This window comes from Corvus moneduloides, chromosome 28, assembly GCF_009650955.1.
Source record: "Corvus moneduloides isolate bCorMon1 chromosome 28, bCorMon1.pri, whole genome shotgun sequence".
NCBI lineage: Eukaryota > Metazoa > Chordata > Aves > Passeriformes > Corvidae > Corvus > Corvus moneduloides.
This window is the reverse complement of record NC_045503.1, coordinates 5,325,909-5,348,919: the sequence shown is the minus strand read 5'-3', so window position 1 is coordinate 5,348,919 and position 23,011 is coordinate 5,325,909. Positions and strand designations below refer to the sequence as shown.

General features: G+C 52.3%; 1 protein-coding gene across 4 annotated transcripts in view; it reads left to right on the top strand.

The window, feature by feature from the left end:
• The window catches only part of PTPRS (protein tyrosine phosphatase receptor type S), a 149,204-nt gene that overhangs the window by 28,670 nt on the left and 97,523 nt on the right, over positions 1-23,011 (top strand). The window contains exon 1 of one of the 4 annotated variants that reach the window (XM_032092823.1): positions 8,787-9,258. The exons of the other annotated variants lie outside the window; for them this stretch is intronic. The gene's annotated coding sequence lies outside the window, so the exon portion shown is untranslated. Of the gene's footprint in view, positions 1-8,786; positions 9,259-23,011 lie in introns of those variants that run through there. 4 annotated transcript variants of the gene reach the window in all.

The following is a 23,011-nucleotide window of genomic DNA, read 5'->3' as shown; positions in this document are numbered from 1 at the left end:
TTCAGGGTCACTCAGTTCATTCCCTGCTGCTTCCTATGGATCCAGTAACCTTCTTCTCTCCCCAGAGATCAGCTTAAATTAAAACTTCATCCTTTACTTAAGGAAGCAAGCAGCAGCCTCTCCCCATGCTCTGTTACAGGATCTGGGCAGTTTGCATGGCCCCGTCCATCTCTCTGTCCCTGAGGTCACCAAATGGGCTGCTCTGGGAATTGGTAGTTCTGGAGCCGCTGGAGCAGCAGGAGGGGGATGTGGGATACCTTCTGCCACTGAACTCCTTGAGCGAAGGAGTAGGAAAGAAAACCTTGATTTTTAAAAGCTGTCTGGAGGGCAGATATTTCAATATGCCCTGGCCTGGGAAGGGGAAGGCAGCTGTTTTTCCTGGTGTAGGAGCAGTATCCTGGTGGTGTCACAGGGATGCATCACACGATCCTTGCCCAGAGGTCACTGTGCCACCCGGTGTCCATGGAAATGTCACTTGTCTGCCTGCAAGAGCAGGAGGATTTTCATAGCCATGAAGGCCACCAAGAACTGGCCAAAATGGGGACCTCGAGGAACGGCCACAGTGAAATCCAATCTTGGACCGGCGCTGCGTTCCAGGATCAAGTCCACGTGTAAAATCTTCCCAGAAGGTTTAGTGTCTGCTGGCTTTGCCTCCTGGAAGCACTGTAGGAGGGAGGTCACCTCTCCATGAGGCACAGTCAGGCCTTTAATCCGTGTGTCGGGGCTCCACGTGCTCACACGTGTGTGGTGAATGCCGGGTGTGTTCAGGGCTGGATTGTCCCATGCGGGAAGGACCTTGGGACACACAGGACGTACCCTCCTGCTGCCTGACGTGGGCCCTGTGCAGCAGCGACACAGCCCCAGCCAGGCAGGGAATTCCCTGCTTCTGTTGTAAAATAAGCCCTTGTGGGTGATTTTTTAACCCCTTTTCCGTCAGAAATTGAGAAAATTGGGAGCAAGGAGGAGCAGGAAATTTGTGTGCAGTGAAGAAAGCATTGGGACTGAGATGAGGGTGGTACTGCAAAACATGAAACGCGTGAGGAGCGTTGGGACTGTGGGATCTGTGGTCCTTCCTTGTGTTGCACAATGTCAAGGTGCTGAACTGCCTTTTGAATTTTGATTTCTTGTCTGTGTTGAACAAAGTGGTGGCCAAGGGCCATGGCAGTGCAGCAAATCTTGTGTCTGCAAGGTTTCTGAGGACGAAAACCTTTAAATACTGGTCTGAAGAAGACAGGAGAATGAAAAATAAGGGGTAAAGTTACAACTCCCATCCTGAAAATGCATTTATTTGAATTTTAGCAGCAAAAGGCAGAAAAATTTAGGGGAGGGGGAGCAGAGGGAAGAAGTGGCCGTGAAAATGAGTGCAGGGAAGTGAACAGCTGTGTCCTGTGAAATGGGAGCTGCTGGGATTCAAAGGATTATGTCACTAACCAAGACCTGGTGTTTGCACTGGAGCTGAAGGCTGGAGCCCCAAGCATGCAGGCAGGAGGAAAAATCAGTCACGCAGTGGGTGAGGCTGGAAAGGACCTGCAGAGGTTCAGGCTGCTCCAAGCTGCCAGGTGAGTTCTGTCCTGCTGGAGATGGGCTCCAGCAGCCAGGAAGGCTCTGGTTCTGCAGTGTCTTGTGGGTCTTGTTCTGGGAGTGCTCTCGTGCCATCCATGCCTTGTTCCTGAAGCACTGAGTATGTGTGGAGGAGTGAAAACTTGGTTATTTGCCATTCTCCAGTGTTCACAGATTTGATGTCTTGAATGCCCCAGAAAGCCACAGGCAAATGCTGCTGTGTGCTCCCTGCCCAGTCCTGCTGCAGGTCCTGTGCCAAGCAGTGGTGGCTTGGAGCTGGGAAAAGCTTCATCCAGACAGGTAATTCCTCTGAAGCATCTGCTTTTGGGTGCTGCTGGACTAGATGAATCACCAGTGCCTGCAGCTTGACGTGTTTGATGGTGGCAGTGCTGCCTGCCTGCAGGGGAAGGAATTGTAGTCCATTACCAGGAGTCCATTTCTCTTGCCGAGGGTGGAGCGCCCGGTTGCTCGCTCGTGTGCCATGAAACACTCTCCTGACAGCGCGTTCCAGAGCAATATCCCCACATGAGTGATGGCCCCACGCTTGCTTTATGCACTGCCCTGAGAGGTGGGAATGTGTAAATCGCACCATCCGAGTGATTTAGCCCCAGGTATAGTTGTGATTCAAAATGAATTTCTATCCCTGCTTCTCCCTCGTGCCCATGCTGGAGTAACGACTCGTTGTAAACCAGGAGGAAATTGCAGCAGCCCCTGTGCCGGGAGGATGTGGCTGTCCCCTCTCTGTCCCCTGCATCCGCGGGCCCTGTGCCAGCACAGGCTGTGGGTTTGGTATCAATCCCTGTCTGTCTCTGGGACAGAGATCCAAATCCATGTCTGTGCCTGAGCAGGGAGCCATGGCACAGTTTCCATTGGGCTTAATAGGGAAGATGAGTGACATGTTAAAAGTGGCTTTAGGTTTTATGCAAAGCCAATGATGCTTAAGACAGCTGGGGGATTTTAGGGTTTTCAGCAAGTTTTGTTGGACAGAAAATTCCTTTGGAAAGTGTCGCCAGTCCGGTGTGAAATTTCAGTGGATTCAAGGTGATGGGAGTGGGTGGCTCGTGCTTCACACCTTGTTGTCACTCTGGGGAGTTGAGTTTCTTCCCTCCTGTTTTGGAGAAGAAAATGTCAAAGTCAGGAGAAAGACACATTTTTCTTTGAGGCAATGACCATTAATATTAAAACTTCTGGGGATTTTTTTTTTTAAAGATTAATTTTGCTTCTTGTCTGTACTCTGGTTTAGATCTGAAATTGCTCTGGAAATGCAAGTTTAGGCAAACACAGAGAAAAGGTGAAGCGTGGACTCCACTGTGCTGTTTTCCTCATGATTTGCAGAGCTCTTCTAGTGCTTCATCATTCTCCTGGCTCTGCCTGATGTCCAGGACTTGGTTGTTCCTGAAAATTTAAACGTCAGAGGTACTGAAAAGGGATGAACCTCAAAGACTCAATCTCTGTTTGAGGCTTTGGCTCTCCCAACACAGACATGGTGTGGGTGCTTTCTTACAAATCCTTGAATCTACCTCTATTCATTTCACTGTTTCAAAGTGAAATAATTTTTTGAGAAAAAACTGCATTTGCTGATCCTTGCCTGGAACCAAGCGTGGCTTGTGGATAGCCAAATAAAATTCTCAGTTCAAAGTGTTTCAGCAATGTGTTAAAGTTTATGGAGCATTTAACAAACTTTTTTCGTGTGCGGTACTTTATAGTGCCAGCAAACAGCCAAGTGTCACATCAAAGTTGTAGTCTTTTCTCACTTAATGGCTCAATGTTTAGTGCTTTTTTGGTTTATCTTGGGTGGCTTTTCAGCCCACAGCTCAGAATGGTTTTTTCTTTCCTTTTTTTCTTTCCCAAAAACTCTACAAGTGAGATTATGAATACTGATTTAGGGCCCGCAATTCAAGCCAAGTGCTTGGATTTATTTTTATCTTTAAAGAAAGAAAACCACCAAAGGCAAATAATCCCAGGGACTTCAGTGGAGTTCTGCCTGGGCAGTTCCCTGCTGGGCTGGGAGAGCAGAGGAGCAAGATGGAATCTGCTCCCATCGAAGGCAGGGAGAGTTTTGCCATCAACTCCTGCAAACCCCTAATGATTTTTCTCTTAACCAGGAGCTGGGATGTGACACCAGTGGGGCTCCACGTTTGCTGCCTTCTGCCCAGATTTTGGGAGTTGCTCCTCTTCTGGACTGGAAAAGGATGGGTTTCAGGGAACTCTGCAAGGGCTTTCCTCTGCCCAGGTCCTGTAGGAGAGGAATAAGGAGGGGATGTACAGGAATCTGAACCTCCAGAGCAGCTGCTTCCATTGGGAATATCCTGGAGCTGGGGGTTGTCACTTCTACTAAATTTGAACTGAATAGGTGTAAAAACTCTGTAACAGTTTCTAGATAATGCATCATAAACCATCTGATTTACTTTATTGTAGATTTAATTATGATAATGCACATACATACAATCACGTCCATGCCCAAGATCTATTCAGTAGTAAAGGGTTTATGTAATGTGATAAATAATGAAACCTGAGCTGTAGCAAGAGCTCCCCGTAGCATCCTTCATCATACACTGGGAGTGGGAAGTCTTCTCTTCCGTGTGAGCGACACAGGGCTGGATCACTGAGGTTCAGCCATTTCCAAGGGGCTGGGTTGTGGCAGGGGTGTGATTTCTGTCACAGCGCCTGCGTTTCAGTCTGAGTTTGCTTTGGAAATTTTCTGTGGAGTGGAAGACGGCGTAAAATGTCTTGTTAATGCTGATGGGATCTGGCATTGGCAGTAGCCAGTGAATTGGTATATGAGAGGCATGTAAACAAATTTGAAACCAAAATAATCTGCCTGTGTATTATTAAAAAACAAGCCAATATGCAGCAATAGAATGTGAGGAAATGCCATTTTGAGTTTCTAACGACAAAGCTCTCGCACGTTCCTCCCATGATTTATATAATTGCCGAATCGCTTTGATGGCTTGATGGAATTACAGCTCTGCATTACACAATGGATAATCAATCAAAATAAACGGTGTTTACCCTTCTGCTGCAGCGTGTGTACGAAACAGATACATCCGAGTGGGAATTATTCTTGAACGCTGGCATTTGTACGGAGTTTCGGGTGTGATTTTGGGATCTGATATCTGTGTAAACCTGACCTCACCTTGTAGGCTTCAAAATCGTGCTGGCTTCGGCAGGGGCTGTAGTAACTTGCTTTTTCTATGGTGCATGTAGGAACATTTCTGCCTAAATATGCAGTGGGCTTGTTTGTTTAAATATCATAGAAATCAAACCACAGCGAGGAGACAGAAGGTGCCAACACCTGAGCTCTCTGTAAGGGCTGGGTCAAGCTTGTAGGCTGAAACTCTGCCTTTGTAGGCAGGCTTGGAGTTGGTCTTGGCTGATGTTAAACGGGCTGTTCTCCGCCTCATTTGCTGCACAAGTTATTGGAGTTTTAGTGTCTGGCTTTAGAAGAATTTCTTACCCTATTTACCAAATGTGCTGTTGTGGAATGTGAAAACCCTTTTTTGCAGGATTTCGGGAGTAAAAATTAAACCCGGTCTTTGTAGCGAGCGATAGCTGGGATAATGTATCGGTGGTTGATATTTGTATTTAAATAGGGGGCTTTGCAGGAGATGATGCTGTTTGTTATTGCAGAGAGCACAGTGCTGTCCTTCCATGGGTCTTTCCCTCTTGCCTACCCTGTTTCCCGTCCGTTTCCCTACTGCCAGGGGTTTTTGGGGAGGCTCTGGAGCGCAGTGTAGGTTGAAATGGCTTTCCCGGCGCTGCAGAGCCGGACTGTGCGTACACAGCGGCCCTGGGGTCCCTCCTTCACGGGCAAAACCTGCCAGATCCTGAGGAGAGGAGAGAAGATGGAGAGGCTGGGGCAGGGCTGCAGGCACAGCACCTTGGCACTCACCCCTTCCTCACTGCAGCAGCCCCGGCTCCGGCGAGGGGGGGATTTTTGGCATCTCTCCCCATCGCTCTCCCCGGAGGATCCCTTCTCCTCTCCCTCCTTGCCTCGCTGTAACGGGATCACAGCTGCTGAGTAAATGTTAAGATAATGGTGTTATTACGGAGTAATTATACTGCAAGTTATTGAATTAAAAGTGATGAGGCTGCCGGTGCTGCTGAGTGGGGAGAGGAGGGAGAGGCTGGGTGGGGGAGCGCAGAAGGTGGAGAATGGAGAAAACCTAATAAATTTCCTCTTGTTGAGAGCCCCTCGCTGCCAGGACTGGGACTGAGAATGAATGAAAGGGAAGCTCAAAGAGCTAATAAATAAACCATTTCCCTGAGAATAGAGGGTATAATTAGAAACCGTGGCCCTGTGGTTTTGTGTCTGCCCTGGGGTGGAATCTGCTCAGCGCTGTGCTGTGGCAATAAAACAGGGAGACAATGTGGAGATGATGTCGCACAGTTGTTAACTTTTGAGGAGGGAGATGCTTTGTTCCTCTCTTTTTCTAGGAAAAAACCAATAATAATAATAATAAATAATTTAGGCTTTATGTTGCAAAACTTCAATAACTGACTATACCCTGGGGCCTCTCCATCAGCAACTCTGGCTGATCCTGCATTTTTCTTTCTGTAGATTTTCTTGGAGGGGAGGGTGATTTTCACTGTAAATCTTAGAAAACTTTACTTTCTTTCATTTTTCTTTTTTTCCTCTCAAGAGAGGCAATCCTGTTTGTTTGTTGGGTTTTTTTCCTATCTCAAACTGAGATTTATCTGCAAATCAAACATCTCCCACTCCTCTGCAGCCATAGCATTGGTGTAGCTCTGCTGCCAGAGCTCCAGGAGCGTTTGGACACCGCTCCCAGGGATGCGTAGGGTGGGATTGTTGGTGCTGTGCAGGGCCAGGGCTTGGGCTCGGTGATCTCTGTGGGTCCCTTCCAGCTCAGGGTATTCCGTGGTTCTGTGAATCCATTCTGCATTTTCGAGATGGTGATAAGGAGCGCCGTGGCAGATGCGGGGCGCACCGTGGGCTCCACAGTAAGCGCAGCACCAGGGATGCATGGAAGGAAAGCAATGGGAGCATCGCCGCGCGGTGACGGGGAACGGGAGAAGGGCATGTGCACCGTGCTCTCTTTGGGTCTGGACAGCCTTTAACAGCCCCAGGCTTCCCATGGTTTCGAAGATAAATACATAGCTGTGTCCCTGCTCTCCCAGCAAGGTGCATCCCTGCGTGCCGGGGTCAGGCGTCGGGAGCCCGTGGATCCGCAGAGCCTCGGGAGCGGCTCCTTTTGTGTGCAGTAATCGGCGGCTCTGTGAGGAGAGGAGAGGAGACAATAACTGCTGAGGAAAGCCGGGGGAGGAGGGAGGAGCGAGCGTTCTGCTGCCGTTCAGCCTCGGAGGATCCTGGGTGGCTTTGGATGAAAGGGGATGATGCTCTCGGTTGGGAATAGGACTGGTCCCCCCACACGGGTGTTTGTGAGGATTAAGCAATTCTTTCTGAGAAGCTCTTTGGTAGGTGTTAGAGAAATGTGGAGTGTTTACCTTACTTTACAATTTAAAAAGCCCTAATAAAATACACAACAGGAGTATTAACAATGAAACTATTCTGAGGATTATTAAGCTGTTATAAAAGAATGGAAGAAAATCTGCCAGGCGTTATGTTCTATTCCACTAGATATTTAAATTAATGCCTTCCTATAGCAGCTCCTTCAAAAATCTTTAAGGCACTTAAACATCTTCGGTGAATTAGATACTTGGTGATGTCAAACAGCTCTTCAGCATCCTCTGTTCATGGAGCAGGGGAGGAAACTGAGGCAGAATGATTGGGGCAGTTCGTTCACCATGGGAAGGGTAAAGTGGAAATTTGCTTCACATGGGTTGGCATGATGTATAATGGAAAACGCCCTTGTCCAGCAGTGCTTCCCACTGCCTGGGAGTGCTGGATCGTGTTCCTTTCCTCTTCCCCACCTTGCCCTGCTGTTGAGGAGCAGAGCCATGCTGTTGGCACCAAGAAATTCCTTATGGATTTGCCTTTTGCTTAATGGCTGCTGTGGCAGTATTTACAGCTCTGCCTGTGCCCATCTCAGGGAGGCCCATAAACCCTGATATAATGGTATTTCCTTGTAAAAGGCAATTTGTAAAGATCTGTCTGTGGGCTGCTGTCACCATATCCATGGGATTTATTTCCAGTTTATTTACGGTTTGTGCTCATGTATATGCAGCTCTTCTTTCCCATCATAATCCAAAACTTGATTGTCCCTTGGACTTACTGTCATTTGCAGCATCAGCTGAGCAGGTCCCTGGGCTGCCTCTCTCATGCAGGTTGATTTTTAATTTTATTTTCTGTTTTGAAGGATGGAGAGGAATGTCTGTAGGCATTGCATCAACCTTGGCCTTGGAATTTGCTTCAGGCAGCTGCAGCTGCCAGGCCGCTGTGAGTGGGGCGAAGCCCTTAACATGGGGCAGACCCCCAGCACCACAAAGGTTCTGTGTGAAATTCCTGGCTTAGATTTAGGTTAATAAATGAAGGATTTCCTGACTTTGGGGCACAAATTGTTTGGTTTAGAAGTGGCTGATTTAAGGGGTGATTTCTCCCTGGTCTCTGCAATCTGTTTGTGATGGGATTTGGGGACTCTCCTTGCTTTACCTGTTCTTACAAGTACTGAGTGTAGGCAGTCAATACCTGGAAGTGCTCATTTAAAAATAAGGTTATGGCATCCAGCTGTGATGCTTTAAATTATATCAAATGCCAAAATTTGGTGTGTGCTTGGGATTTCTACTTGCTTTCACTCTTAATGATCCCGAAAGGCTCAGCTCTTCTCCATGCTGGATATGCTTGGTGGAAGTCAAACCTCTGCCTTGAAGGGGAGCAGCCACTGCAGCTGAGCTGGGAATAGCTCCAGGATCTTCAGCATCAAGGTGCAATCCCTCGTCCACTGAGCAAACCTTGAAACAGATCCTGGCACATCCATGGTCCTGGGCAGACATCTGAAGAGCTGCTGACCCAGGAGAGCTTTCTTCAAGGAATAGTTCAGAAAAGGGACCTGAGCTGGTGGATTCCTTTGGTACATGGAGGAACACACTGTAGATATTCTGAAAAAACAAAATCAAATGGGAGAACAGGTAGTGGAGCTCTTTGAAAGTTGTTCAAAGGGACTCTGTCAATGTGAAACTCCTATTTATGGGGGGTTTTTTTCTGCCGCCTCCTTTCTTTTGTTGATACAATCTTGGAAGTGGGAGGAGGATTTACAAAAATGCTTGTGTTTTTAAGCTGCTGCTTCAGACACCTTTTTTCCCTGGTAAATATTGTGTAAGAAGCTGAAAAGAAAAACACAGGAAACAAACACAGAAAAGTCCTCATCAGACCCTTTCTCTAATCACTTCAGAACCTGAAAACCAGCTTTGTCATGGGCTGTGCTGTAAATGTGTCCCCACAGATGCACCAAGGACAGACCTGTAAAACCCATCCGAACCTTTAAACCAGACCAGTGACTCCTCTAAAGGTCTGTTGGGACAGAGCAGGGGCTCAGCCCTGCTGGGGCTCTCTGGGAGGCACCTCCAGACGCCTTTGGTCGTTCTTCAGGTGGATTCATCAGTCTCTGACTGGGAAGGATTACTTTGGGGTTTTGAAGGGCGTGTGAAATAGCCTCGAAGTCAAGGGAAGAGAAGCACGCTTCAGCCTCTGCTGTGCTGGACTCCATCAGGACATCCCCAGGGCCGGCGATGAGGACCACGGCAGCAGAGGGAAGGCAGCCAACACTTCAAGCAATAAAAGTGAGTTTTTAGAAAGTTTTCTGCTGCTGGTTTCAGCAGCAGCAGCAGCACTGGGATGGTATGAGTGGTGTACAGACCTGGCACATGAAGCCAAGGGCAACTGAGGAAGGTGTGAATTTACTGAAATAAGCACCAGAAGCTCTGTGGAAGCTACTTTTTGTCTCCTTCAGGTGCTCACTGGTTACTAGGAGGCTGTGTATGGGCTGAGCAGCCTCAGGAGAAGGTTATATCAGAGCAGACTTAGATTTTCCTGTAAATTAACAAGTGAAGGCAGAACTTGTGGGGTCCCTTGGCTTTTCCTTCCCTGCCTGGCTCATGGGAACTCCATATGTGCTTTGGCTGCTGGGCGATGCTCAAACAAGCTCATGCTAGAGCCGTACCAGCCCTGGGTTTGCAAGGAGCAGGGCTCTTAAATGAGTGTTTTCTTGGGGATTTGCATTGGTTTGGCTGAACTGTTTGGAAAAGTGCAAGAGAACAGGGAAGAGGGAAGCTTTCCTCCGTGGCTGGGCCATGATCCGTGGGCTGCCAGGGTCATCGTGTGGCACACGCGGGCAGGGAACGAGAGCAGGCGATGAGGGGCTGAATTACAGGGAAGGATGTGGAAACCCGTGCTCTGAAAGGCAGCATGGTTTGCCCGAGGACGTGGGGTGATGGAGCTGGGGCTGGAGCTTGGCAGCTCCGGTTCTTGTGCTGGAGCACGGTGTCCAGGCTGGTGCTCCTGCTGGGAAGTGGTTTTGGCACTGATTGCCAGTACCTTTACCTTGATTTTTCTGGCTGTCAAAAGAACTGTAAGGGCCTGGAGGACTTGAGCTCAGATGACTGGTCTGGATGTCTCTCCCTGGAAGCTATGGAAAGCAGTACTTGCAGTCGTGTTTGAACTTGTTAGTTGACAAGTTAAAAGGTTGTTTTGACCCTTGGGGATTTTTTTTTTTTTAAATGTTTCTTTCACCTTCCCTCTTCCAGCTTTATGAGAGGGCCAAGCCAAGAGCTTTGTATCCAGCAGTAGGAGTGTAATTACAGCAAGTCTGGGCGAGCGACTCTCCCCCAGGGCTGTTTCAGAGTTGGGTTTTGCTTCTCTTTTTCTCCCTCCCCTGCTCCGTGTTATTGTTCTCGTCCCTCCGCCTCCCCACGCACGTGCGGTGCCGCAGCAGCTGCGGGACCCCGACCCTTCCCCCCGAGCCCTGGCGGGAGCGGGCGGCCGGGGGATGCAGCCCTGGCCGCAGGAAGCAGATGAGGCAAATTGGAGCTGGAAGGGAGCCGGAGCCAACGGGCTCGGCCGCCAGCCCAGGGCGAGCCATGGCCGGGGAAGGGCTGGACGGGACCCAGCGCAGCTGCTCTGGCCGGGGGAGCCGGGCCCGGCGTGTCCGAGCGGAGCGGAGCGGGCAGCGCCAGCGGCACCCGGAGCACTGCCCGCCCGGGATGCGGCCCCGGCTCCCGCAGCTCCCCCGGCTCCCGCAGCTCCCCCGGCTCCCGCAGCTCCCGCAGCTCCCCTGGCTCCCGCAGCTCTCGCAGCTCTCGCAGCTCCCGCAGCTGCCCCAGCTCCCCCGGCTCCCGCAGCTCCCGGCTCCCGCAGCTCCCCCGGCTCCCGCAGCTCCCGCAGCTCCCGCAGCTCCCCCGGCTCCCGCAGCTCCTCCGGCTCCCGCAGCTCCCGCAGCTCCCCCGGCTCCCGCATCTCCCGGCTCCCGCAGCTCCCGCAGCTCCCCCGGCTCCCGCAGCTCCCCCGGCTCCCGCAGCTCCCCGCTCCCGCATCTCCCGCAGCTCCCCGCTCCCGCAGCTCCCGGCTCCCGCAGCTCCCCGCTCCCCCGGCTCCCGCAGCTCCTCCAGCTCCCGCAGCTCCCCCGGCTCCCGCAGCTCCCGGCTCCCGCATCTCCCGCATCTCCCCGCTCCCGCAGCTCCCCGCTCCCGCAGCTCCCGGCTCCCCCGGCTCCCGCTGGCCGCAGCCAGCCGGGCATTGCTGGGTCTGTGCCACCCGCGGGGCTCGGCGAGCTCCAGCTCCGCTCCTTTGTTCTTCGTTTATGCCCCATCCCTGCAGTGTCCAAGGCCATGATGGGCAGGGCCTTGAGCACCCTGGTGTCCCTCCCCATGGCAGGGCTGGGGCTGGATGAGATTTAAGGTCCTTCCAACCCAAACCATTCCGTGATGCCATGAGCTACCCAAGCCGTGTGGGTGTGGGTGCCAGGGAGGCACACAGCAGTGCATGGGGAGGCTGGAGCTGTGTTCTGCTTGGAGAGCAGTGATCATCAAAGTCCCTTAATTCTCAATTAGTATGTCTGCCCAAGGCTTTAAAATTGGTTAGATAGACCTCATTAGAAGTTAAATCTGAATTAACCTGTCCTTGCACAGGCGACTCCTGGGGACTCCAGTGGCAGCAAAGCCGGTTCCTGTTGGGGCAGCCCCTTCCTGGGCCAACGTGGGAGCATTTGGATGCATTCCCCTCGCAGGACACTGATCACAGCAGGGCTCTTCCCATGGCTCAGCCCTGCCTTGAGCTGGCCCTGGCACAGGGCTGCCGTGCCGGGGTATTTTTAGAGAAGATAAGAACAGTGGAAAGAGAGAGGTCTCCATTGCAAGGCACTTGGACTCTTTAATTATGTTTTTGGTCTAGAAAATTACATGATTCCCAGAGCATAAATAGAGAACACACAGAAGGTAATTGCACCTCTGGGTGCAGATGAGCTGGTCGCAGGGAGAGGCCGTGTGGAGTCCAGGATCAGTGGGAAGAGGTGCAGGGGGAGGGAGAAATGGGCTCCTTGGAGCTGCTGGATACTGCCCCTAATATTGCACCTGCCTCACCCCAGGTTCCTGACACCCCGTCCTGTCCGTGGTGCTTATGGGGGACCCACAGCCCCATAGAGGTGGAGACCAGTCCTGTGAGTCACTCCACTGCCATAAATCCCTGCATTTTGGGGGCAAACCCACCCTTGGGCCCTCCCTGTGTTGCCCACAAAACTTGTGGTCGCGATCTGCCCCTGCCAGAATTACCTTTTACCCACTTGGAGCTGATTTCAGCACAGTTGCTGACTTGGCTTTATTAGTTTCTTCTTTATCTTTGGATTCCTGCCAGATGTCCTTGTGGCCTGTAAATTTTGCATTCTCTGCGTCCATTATCAGTGGTACATCCTTCTTTCCAAGCTTTGTTCACCTCCCTCTAGGTCTGAGATCATGAGAAGTATGTCCAGCCCTAAACCTTAACAAGGCAATTCTATCAACAAGTGATTTGTTTTTCTAACACCTGGATATCACTTAGAGCTTGTTTGCTACTCTGTTTCATGGATTAAATCTCCCTTTTTGTTGATTAGGCTTGAAAGTACGCAAAGACCAAACATCAAAGAACATCCTTGCTTAAGGAAATTTTACATATTCCACATTTTGGAACACCTGGGCACAGAGGCCAGTCCAGGTTTTCCGGAGATGCTGGAGATGTGTCCCTGCCTTTGGCTGGGGTGTGCCCTGGCCGGCTCTTGGCTCCACAGGGAGGAAAGACATTTTAAAAGTGTTTCCATGTTTGTACCTTCCATGGTGCTCACGAGTGGGGAACCTGCAAGGAGAGCCTCGGTTTTCTCTGCATTTCCTTTTCCTTCAGAGCAGCCTTGGTTTCCAGCTGTAATCCAGAAGTGCCTGATGGAGAATATGGGCCTCAACGTGCATCTCTTGCCTCCATGTGCTGCCCAAAATGATGTTCTTGTTCTGCAGCAGAAGGGGCAGAGCAGGACCATTTTCTTTTCAGTACCTTATTTTAATACAGACAAGCTTAATATTTGGGGTGTGCTTTTCTTTTAAAGCATTTAATTAAAAAACCCCCGAAGCTCTGCCTTGGCAATTTTCTGTGTGTCCCCACATTTGCATGGTTCCCTGTGATTACACAAGGAGCTTTCTCCAGGTGGGACCTCATTTTCCAAGCACTTCCCACCCCATCCCTGGAGTCCTGATGTTCTTGGGATCTGGAGCCTGTATTTGGGGTGAGTCCAGCAAACTCAAAGGTCTTGATGATGGGAGGAAGCCTGACAGCTGGAGCTGGGAGATAGGAGAGGGACTCTGAAGAAAACAACTGGGATTGGATGAGGAAATTTGGGCTTCAAATCCATCTCCAGCTGCAGTTTGTGGAGCAGTTTTGCAGAGCCTTCCCCCAGCCTCCCTCCTCCGGTTTAACCCTCCACATGGCCAAGTGCTGGAGATGGGGGATTTCCCCCTCCTTCCTCCTCACTGTTCCCAGTATAAATACATGGAGCAAAGCCGCCAGCTCTGTTTATTGAACACAAATAGAAGATAAAATAGTGGAAAACCAATTTTTTCATGCTCATTGGTGGGAAAGATTAAAATTATGCAAATCCTCAGCAGCGAGCTTGGTGCAGAGATAAGGGGATGTTCAAGTCAGCTGGCTGCCTGCTAATTCACTCATTGAAAACGAAATGAGCAGGAAAGCTGTGAGCGGCGTCACGGGCCCCTCACGGCGCTGGGATTTCTGTGCTGAGAGGAAGCTGAACAAAGAAAGCCCTTTTTTGGAGGTGTGCAGGATCCGTGCTGAGATGCTCACCCTGGAATCACGTGTCTGCCCAGTGCCTGGGGAGCCCCGGGATGCAGCACCTCCACCTTGGCCAGGGTCTGTCTCCAGCCCCTGTGCAGTGACCTGAAATGCCCTGACCTGGTGGTTCTGGGGGAGAATCAGGTGGAATCTGCCACCTTGATCCCTCAGCTGGATTCCATAAGCAGAGCAAGGCTGGGAGTTGAGTGGGAAACCACGAAATAAGAGTGATGCTGGTCTTGGTGCTTTCTGCTGCACCAGTGTGGCTCTGGGGGGCCGCGGGAGGCAAAGTGGGTTCAGCAGGACGTTCCCTAACCCGGTACAAAGGGTTCTGCAAGGCAGGGGAAGGGCAGGCCCCTGCTGAGTGCTGGATCTGGGCTTGCCCCCACGATCCCAGCGCTGCCATCGAGGAACCAGTGCCCGTCGCTCCCACCCGTCTGCCCCGGACACGCCCGCCTTGCAGTGGGAACCCAGTCTTGAAATTCCCCGTATGCGCACGTTCATTAATTTTTGCAAAGCAGCAGTGCTGTGGGGGTTTTCCCGGGATGAAAGGCCCGTGTGTGTGTCTGGGGAGGATCAGGGTATGTGCAGATGCGTTTGTGGTCGGAAAGAAGCGAGTGAAGCGGCCTCGCATCGCCCTCTGACTCTGGGTCTGACTCAGCCCTGAGCTTTGGCTGAAGGAAACTTAACTCCTTTAGACCAATCTGAGCCTGTAGTGCTGGAGGGCATTAAGTGGCCACCTCTGGAGAGGTATTAGGGTGAATACTGGGGCTTTTTGCTCACTGTGCTGCTCGCTTTGCCCAGCCCAGGCTCCTCAGTCTGTGCATTTATTTCTTGGGATCTCTCAAGATGTTCCAGGCACAGGGGAGACCAAAAACCCCCACAAACCAAAACCTTGTAAAGCAGCTGAAGCTGCTGACCATGCAAAGGCACCCAGGAAATGATGAGGGCTGCTCATTGTGCTGGGAGAGGGACCCGGTGCCAGTGAGTGTTTTTGGAAGGGTTTGTCTCACTTCCTGTCAAATCAATATTTATTCACAAATCTATTTGTTTGCTTTTGTCATTGAAAACTCTTGTGGGCTTTTTTTTGTGTGTGTGCGTTGTTTTGTTCCCCTTGTGTATTTTTGGCTGCACAGTGCTGGCGAGAGGGGCTGCCACAGCCTTTCCTGGCTCCAGTCATTCCAGCTGCTTCTCCTAACCCGTGGTTTTGAGCCTCTTTTGTAAGGTGGGACCTGGCTGGCAGCTCTCCTCTGCCTGGGCACGGCTCCCTCCCCACTCCCCCCATGTGCCCTTGGGCTGGAGGTGATGATGGGTAGGAAGGGGTTGACAGGAGCAGTGTTTTTCCATTACTGTGGATCACAGTGGAACAGGGGTGTGGAAGAAATCAACTGCCCCCCAAAATCATACAATCACAGAGTGGTTTGGCTTGGCAGGACCTTAAAGCCCATCTCATTCCACTCCCTGCCATGGGCAGGGACACCTTCCACTGTCCCAGGTTGCTCCAAGCCCCGTCCAGCCTGGCCTTGGGCACTGCCAGGGCTGGGGCAGCCACAGCTGCTCTGGGCACCCTGTGCCAGGGCCTCACCAAAATGCAGTTTCAGTGTCAGTGCTGGCTCTGCTCCTCTGTGCTTGGTTTTCCTTCAACTCCAGAGCTGTTGCCAAAGCCACTGCCGGTTCATGCTCAGGGTCCTGGGGAGTATGGGACACCCCCTGCATCCCTGTGATCCCGCAGGAGCTGCCTGGATCAGCACGTGCCAGCCTTCCCCCTTGGCCTTTGGTCCTGCTTGAGTTTCACCATCCCCACCAACCTTCTGCTTCATTTCTTTTCCATTTTCCTGTGAGTGAAACAAATAATGGCTGGAGCTTTGCCCTCCCTCAGCTGCTCTCCCTCTTCTCTCCTCCTCCATCCCCTGACTCATTCCTGATGCCCCAGCCCATCCTCTGCTGTTTGTTCCCTCCCTGCCCTCACCTCCTTGCTGGTTCATCTGCGCTGCCGTGGTGCCCAGCGTGAGGACAGGGATGGGGATGTGGCACCTCTCCTTCCCTGCCAGGGTTCCGGCTGCTGGCCCAGCCCTCTGCACCTGCCCAAGGCTGCAGGATGGGGACGGTGCCGCGACGGAGGCAGGGCCGGGGCTGGAGCTGCAGGTGGAATAAAACAGGGATTTTTACAGCCAGCTGAGGACCTACTGTGCTCGGGGATGTGGGGAGAGCTTTGCCTCCTCCTGGGTTTGTCTGCTGAGCCCCATAGCTGGAATATTATTTATCTGCCCCCAGCCAAATCACGCAAAGCTAAATTGAGCTGTGGCAGGCGAAAGTGTGAAGCGTATTATTAGGAACAGGGAGCTCTTGTTCCACAGCTGCTGCTGCTGCTGCCGTTGGTAATTAATGTTTGAGGAATTGCAGATCTTCATTAGGAGAACAATTAGATTAACGAGAGAACTCGAGCCGAGGCTGTAGTGGGAAAGGGCTGGGGGGAGGCTTTAAAAACAAAATAAAATCCCTCCCTGGCACCCTGCCTCGCTGCTCCAGAGACGTGCCGATGCTCTTGGAGGCACTGGGAGGAGACTGGTCCCTCCTTTCCAAGCGGTGACAGGCACTCGCGGCCTCGTGCTGGGGAGGGAGCATGTGGGGGCTTCATTACGGGGAGGAAAGAAGCAATCCGTGATTGTCATAAATATTTCAGACAGCCCAGCACCCATCACTTGGCCGCAGCACAGGTTTATTAGGAGAGAGAGCTTTGGGCAGAGGCTGCTCAGGGCTCAGCAAGGTCCTGGGCTTGCATCGTTAAAAGCTTTAATTGGTGTCCTTGTTGCTGGAAACACTGACCCGTCCGAGGCAAGATCACCCCGGCCACGAGGTATCGCCTGCAGGGCCTGGGCTTAATTCAGGCCAATAAACAGGCCTGAAGCTGAGGGATGTAAGATGCTTCTTAACAATATTCTTTCAGCAAGAGTTGTTTGGGCTTCCTCCCACCCCCAATTTTCTTCCCTGTGCTTGTGCTGGGTCCATCCATGAACCTGCAGCAGCTTTGCCCTCACGCAAGGAAGGTGCTCACAGCTGGCTGATGAGCAGGATGCAGCAGGAATTCACTCAGGATAAATGAACCATTTAGAGAGGTTGTAAAATCACAGAAAGTAACGACAGAAGGGAGGTTGGAAGGTCAATTAGTCCCTCTCGCTGGCCCAAGGCAGCACCATGCGTTTGGAAGTCGTCGGAGGAAGATGCATGCCTGGCCTTCCTAAAAACCTGCAGTGGTGGTGTTCCCATCCCTGGGCTGTTCCCTGGGTCCCTGGCTGTGGCCCCACTGCTGCCTCAGCCCCACACAGCCTCTCCCGTTGGGCACCAGCAATGTCCTCCCACTGGGAGATGTTCCAAGCACCGCTCTGGACCAGCCACACCGTGCCCAGCTTCTGGTGGCAGGGATAGAGTAGAGGCTTTTCATCTCTTCCGGTTTTAGGAAATTTAACCACAAGAAACTCGTGCTCTCCAGCAAGGTGGAACCCCTGAGTGATGCCAACAGGTCTGAGCTGGGATGGTTCCACCTTCTAGTGGAAGGTGTCCCTGTTGATGGCAGGGGATTGGAACAAGAGGATCTTTAAGGTCCCTTCCAACCCAAACCACTCTGGGATTCTGAGGAGGAGGCTGTGGGTCAGCTCCCAAAAGCAGAGAGAGTTGGGGTGTTAGAAATCCCAAAGGTGGTGTGGGGGGCTCAGCTTCTGTTCACCATCTCTTCTGCCCAGCCCCAGGAGAAAGCTGGAAGTTTTGCCTTTCAGGGGACAGCAGATTTCTCCCTTCGGTAATTGATGGGGACAAAAAAGTTGTATTTCCTGGCAACTCCAGATGGTGCAGTGACAATAAAGCCATTTTCTGCAATATGGTGGCTTCTGCATGTCCGAAGGAGAGATTTGTTGTTGGCCCCATTCCTGTTTGGCTCGGTGCCTCCGAAGATGGACGAGCCGTTCCCGAGCGCTGGCTGAGCAGGCGGAGGGTCGGGGCCCTGGGAAGCTCCCGCAGCCGTGCTGAGCAGCAGGGAAGGAATCTGTTGCTGTGAGGCAGTGCTCTGCCCTGCCCTGCTGGAAATGGAGGACACACAGCACCCTCCTCCCTGGCCAGGCACAGCCCGTTGCATGGGGATGGTCCTCACCTGCCGAGGAACTGTTACTGCGTGTTTAATTCATGGCCCGCAGAAACAGCGCCGGGAGCGCTCAGCCAGCGCCTACTCAGAAAAATCTCCCTGCCTGATCCTTCTGATGATTGACTGCTACAAAGACACCGAGATGATCTCAGCAGCTTGTCAGAAAAAGCCCTTATGTTGGTTTTAGGTAACATGTAAAACGACGTGCGGAGCAGGTGGAGACTTTTTGAATGCTGCGTAATGGGAAGGTTCTCCCATGGTGCTCTCACACGCTCCTTTCCTACAGCCTGCTCCAGCAGGGATGTTACCAATCTCCAAATGCTTACAAAGGTTTTAAGCCACCTCTGATGTGTGCCTGGTGTGTCTGGGCTGTGCATGGGCTGCTGTATCCCACCCAATGGAAGCAGCCAGCTCTGGGCTGGGATGTTTGGACCGGCCTCTACAGCTGCTCAGAGCACAGAGGGAGGAATACCAGATTCAATAGAAGCAAACTACCTGGGTGAGATTAGGCTGTCAGGTAGGAGCTGGAGTGCTGTGAGGCTGGTGTTACTCCCAGTTTCTGCCTGTTTGGCAGCCTCTTAATTTTGCATCTTGTATGGAAGATGGAAATGGCAGCAGAGCCCTGCCTGGCTGAGCTGCTCAGCTGGGAAGCGCCGCTGGCTTGTGCCACCTGGGGGTTGCTGCACGTTGGTGTGGTTTGTGGGCTTCAGTCAATGCATGAAGGTAATTTCTGGAGGCACCCACTGCAGCTGGGGCTCTCTGCAAGGATGTGACAAGAGCCAGAGGCTTCCCTAGATAGACAGCCCAGAATTAAATCAGAGGGAAAGCAAGCACGGAGCATGGATGTGGCTTCCTGACCCCACTGCTGACCTTGAGCAGTGCAGCCTAAGCCTCTGACCAGTCTGTTCTGGTGTCTACTGGTCTGCAGGGCTCTACCAGCCCAAGCAGCGACCCAGCATCCTCCCAGCTTAGCTCTTAAATTCAGATGAGATCACGACAGCAAGTGATGGATGGATTTTTTCTTTCTCTCCTCCTTTCTTAATCTCCCCTGGCTGGTGGGTCTGAGACACAGGATTCCTGCCAGAGCAGGGGAAGGGATTTGCTCATCTTGCGTCTTGCAAGCTCAAAACCAAATCCTCTTTATGGAGTTTAACCCCCTGTGTTGGCTGGCAGGGCTGGAACGCCTGGCAAATGGGGAGGGGATGAATGCCGAAGGAGAAGGCAGAGTGAGCTCGAGAGGGGAGGCCCAGGAATGACATCTCACTACCGAAGAGGTGCGCTCTGAGTGGGGCTTGATGGCAGCACTCCTGATCCTGGGGTGGAAAGAAGGCAGCTGGAGGCATCGCGGGGCCTGTGGCCATGGGAGCCACATTGCCCCGTGTGCTCCAGAGCAGGCGGCTGTGAAACCCAGGGAAGACAGCTCTTTCCTAATAACCTTGATTAGCTTTCCTTGCTGGTCACTAATCAGCAAGATGCAAGCAGTGGTGATGAAGCCAGCTCTGCGCTAGGGACAAAGAAAGACAAGCCTCTTTATCCTTCTTACTGCGGCTCAGCAGCCCGTCCTCGCCTGCAGCAGGATTTGCTGGGGTGGTTGTGTGGCTGCCACTCACCCTCCTGGCTCCTCTGTCCCTTCCTCACTGGAGCACAGTTCTGCCCCTTCCATGGGTGTGAGGAAAGCAAACAGCTCATCAGCTGCACTGTTGCCACAATGATTTTCATTCACCATCAAATAGCAATTAGGAGAAACTTTGCGTGTTTGCTTCACTACTTTTATTTCCTGTCACTTGTGATGAGGAGAGTGCCCTGCCTGGGGACTGCAGCAGTCCCATGGCATCTCCTAGCCTGGTGCCCAGGGATGTGCAGACAAGAGTGGCCATGAGGTCTACAGGCTGTAAAAAGGAAATTTATTTCTTTTCTTTTTCATTTCTCAAGGCCCTAGGCTTGCCTGTCTGTGGGCTAGGGGTGTTCCTGGGCTGGAATTCATGAGAAAGGAGGGACAGTCCCTCTGCATCTCAGCCATGGGGGACCCTAAAGATGATAAGCAGGGGGTTAAGTTTTCCTCTGTCTTCATGTAAATCCAGACCCACTTTGTCATCCTCCATGGAAGCCTCTCTGGGTTCAGTGGGCTGGGAGGGAGCAGGGTCCTTGCCTGTGACTGGTTAAAGTCTTCCAGTCTGCTGTGTTTAGAGAGAGTTCTGTATTTTGGTTTTTGTGTGAGGTGTGTGCCTGCGTGCAGTTTGGGGGTTTTTTTGGGTTATTTCACTCATAACTCGTATTGTTGGGGACTGTTTCTCCCTGGGGATAAAAATGAGCTGTGCAAAATCTGGGTGAAGCTGGGGCTGGGAGTGCTCCTGTCCCTGGGGCGGTGCTCTGGTGGGAGCAGCAGGAGGGTCCCTTGCCCGGGTGCCCCTGCCCAGGTGCCCTGAGGCTCCCGGGCTCGGCTCCGTGAGGAGCCGGGCGCTGATGGAGATAACAAAAGGAGACGATGGATCGGCGATCGCGGTAATGAGAAGGTTGTTCTTGCGCGAGGGCTGGTGACATCCTACACCCATCCGGCACTCGCAGCCGGAGCTGATAAAGCACCCTCATGTTCCTAATTAACTTTCTGGAATGTTTTTTCTTCCTTTCGATTTTTCATCTCTTTTTTTTCCTTCTGCTTGGGCTGCAGGCTGGTGGAAGATGCTCTGCTCGGGCACCAGCCACAGGGGAGCAGGTTGCCACACTCGGCCGTGCTCCTCCCCGGAGCGAGGGATCTCCGTGGGGCAGGGACTGGCCTCCAGTGCTCCTGGCCTGGCTGCTGGGGCTGGGAACCCACTGCTTGTCCTCAGGGGACAGTTTGCACAAATCTTTTTGTTAAGAACCACCTATTTTGTGAGAGACCAGTTTAGGTTGCCCTCAGAGGGCAGCAGAAAACTTTAGGAGCTGGAGGAAGGCCAGGCAGGTTTCTATCAGCAGGTGAGCTCCTGTTGGTGAGGAGTAGCAGTGTCAGCCCTAGGAATGGGCTTTGGCCCCTGCTTCCGCAGGGGTTTGAGGTGAAGGAGGGGCTGGCATTGCCTCGTGCTGAACACAGAGGGAGTCCCTGTGCAGACCTGGCAGAGCGGTTTGGAGGGTGGAGAAGGTCACAAGATGCAGCAGCATCCAAATTTCTGCGTGAGGGGAGCAGAAAGCCAAAGCTGGAGGGATTAGCCTGGTCAGAAGGACTGATGCCATCTGGATGGGCTCTTCCCAGTACAGGTCATCTTCGTGCCATGCTGAGAGTCAGGAAAGCACCGGTTCCTCATTGTTCAGTGGTGTTCTCATATGTTCCTAGGTGGACACGCACAGATGTGAGGCCAGGCAGTCTTTCCTCCCCAGGAACGTGGAGTTGATCTGAACCTCCGCTTGATCTCAGACAAAGGCTTTTCCTTAGCTTGGACTCCAGACATGAGAAAGGCTGTTGCACTTTGCTGGTGTGGGCAGCAGAAGCAGCTGGTTGGTTGGGCTCTTTGTTGAGTTTTTGTCTTTTTTGTCGTTTTTTTCCCTCTGCTGTGTGCAGTAACCCAGCATTACCCATCAGCCCAGGTCCCAGACTTGGGGTGCAGGCGCTTTGGGAGGGAGACACTGGTGATTTTAGCATTATTTTCTGTCAGAAGATGGTGTTGGCTCCCCTGGCGGAGCTGAGGATGCTGCAGGATGTGGCTGACGGACGGTTATTTACCCGGCGCTGTCGGCGTCCGCGTGGTGAGCGCAGAGCCGGGATGCAGTCTGTGCCCCAAGGAGCTCCCAGTCTGTCAGGCAGCTAAGCTGGGGCTAATGATGAATGACTTCTTAAATAAATAAATAAAGCTCAGAGGCAGGGAAAAAGAAACGTGAAGTATTACCCTGAACCACAAGGCAATTTAGTTGACGGTTCCTGATGCCGTCGGGCGCTCGGTGGAGATTGCGATGGTTTGTTGGGAAATGCTGAAGGATGGGGTGTGTTTGTGTGGGAGCGAGGGGAAGGGGATGGGGAGTGTGGTCCTGGGTCAGATCCTTCCCTCTGTGCACCCTGGAGGAGAGCCCAGCCCTGCAGAGGAGAAGCCACATCTTCTGCACTGTGCTGGCCCAGGAGGATGCTCCTGGGATCTCTGGTTGTTCTGGTGCTGCCTCCGTCTCGACTTTTTGCAGGGGGGTCCTTTGGGTCCTCCCTGGGCTGTGGCCACAGCCCCCCAGAGTGTGGATGGGCTCCCTCAGGAGGGTGCAGCCAGGCCAGGGGAGCTGTGCTTCCTCCTCCTCCTCCTCCTCAGCTGATCCCCGCGGGCTGCGGCGCTGCCCCTCTGCCCTGTCCGTGCTGCGCTGCACCTGCGGAGCGCTCCGAGATGCATCACTGCCTGTCACAGCTGTCACTGCGGGGCACGTGGCGGGGGGAAATTAATTCCTCCTGACGATCCAAAGCCAACCCGGAGCTCTCCAGTCTCATTTCTCCTGCAGTGACCACAGCTTAACCCTCGCTGTGCCGTCGCACCCCCAGGCAGGGAGCAGCATCTCTTGGAACACCCACATGGCCATGCCCCAAAATGGCCCTTGTGCCTGTTGCTTGGGGATGATGCTGGGCACTTCACACACATGGAGGGACCAGAAATGCCACAGGGGGAAAAAAAGAGAGAGAAAGAGAGCATGTGTGTGTGTGTGTGTGTGTGTGTGCATGCAAACACAGTGAGCTGTCTTAGTGTGCAGTTTCCTCTGGTTTTCCACATTGTAAAAAGGGATAATACTGTCATATTAAAGCACTTGGAGATCAGGGGATGAAAAGCAGCGAATAGGACTGAGACAGTCCTGATCAAAGCTCTTTTTTTTTCTCCATCTGTGTTTGTTTCCCCATGGAAGATAATACTCTGCCTCTTTCTTGTAAGTATTTTTTTAAGGTCTAAGTAACTCCGTGATAGATAAACAGCCTGCTTCACTCTGAAGGATCTCTGCTGCCTGCTCTAATTGTGTTTGCCAAACCCCTGGCCTGCCTTCAGGAGTGGCTTGGGGAGCTGCATTCGAGGCTGGAGGAGAAACTGTGTCCAGCAGCTTTAGGGTGGAAGGGACTGACTTGGAAATGCTCCATCCCATCCTTTTTTTTGGGCAGGATC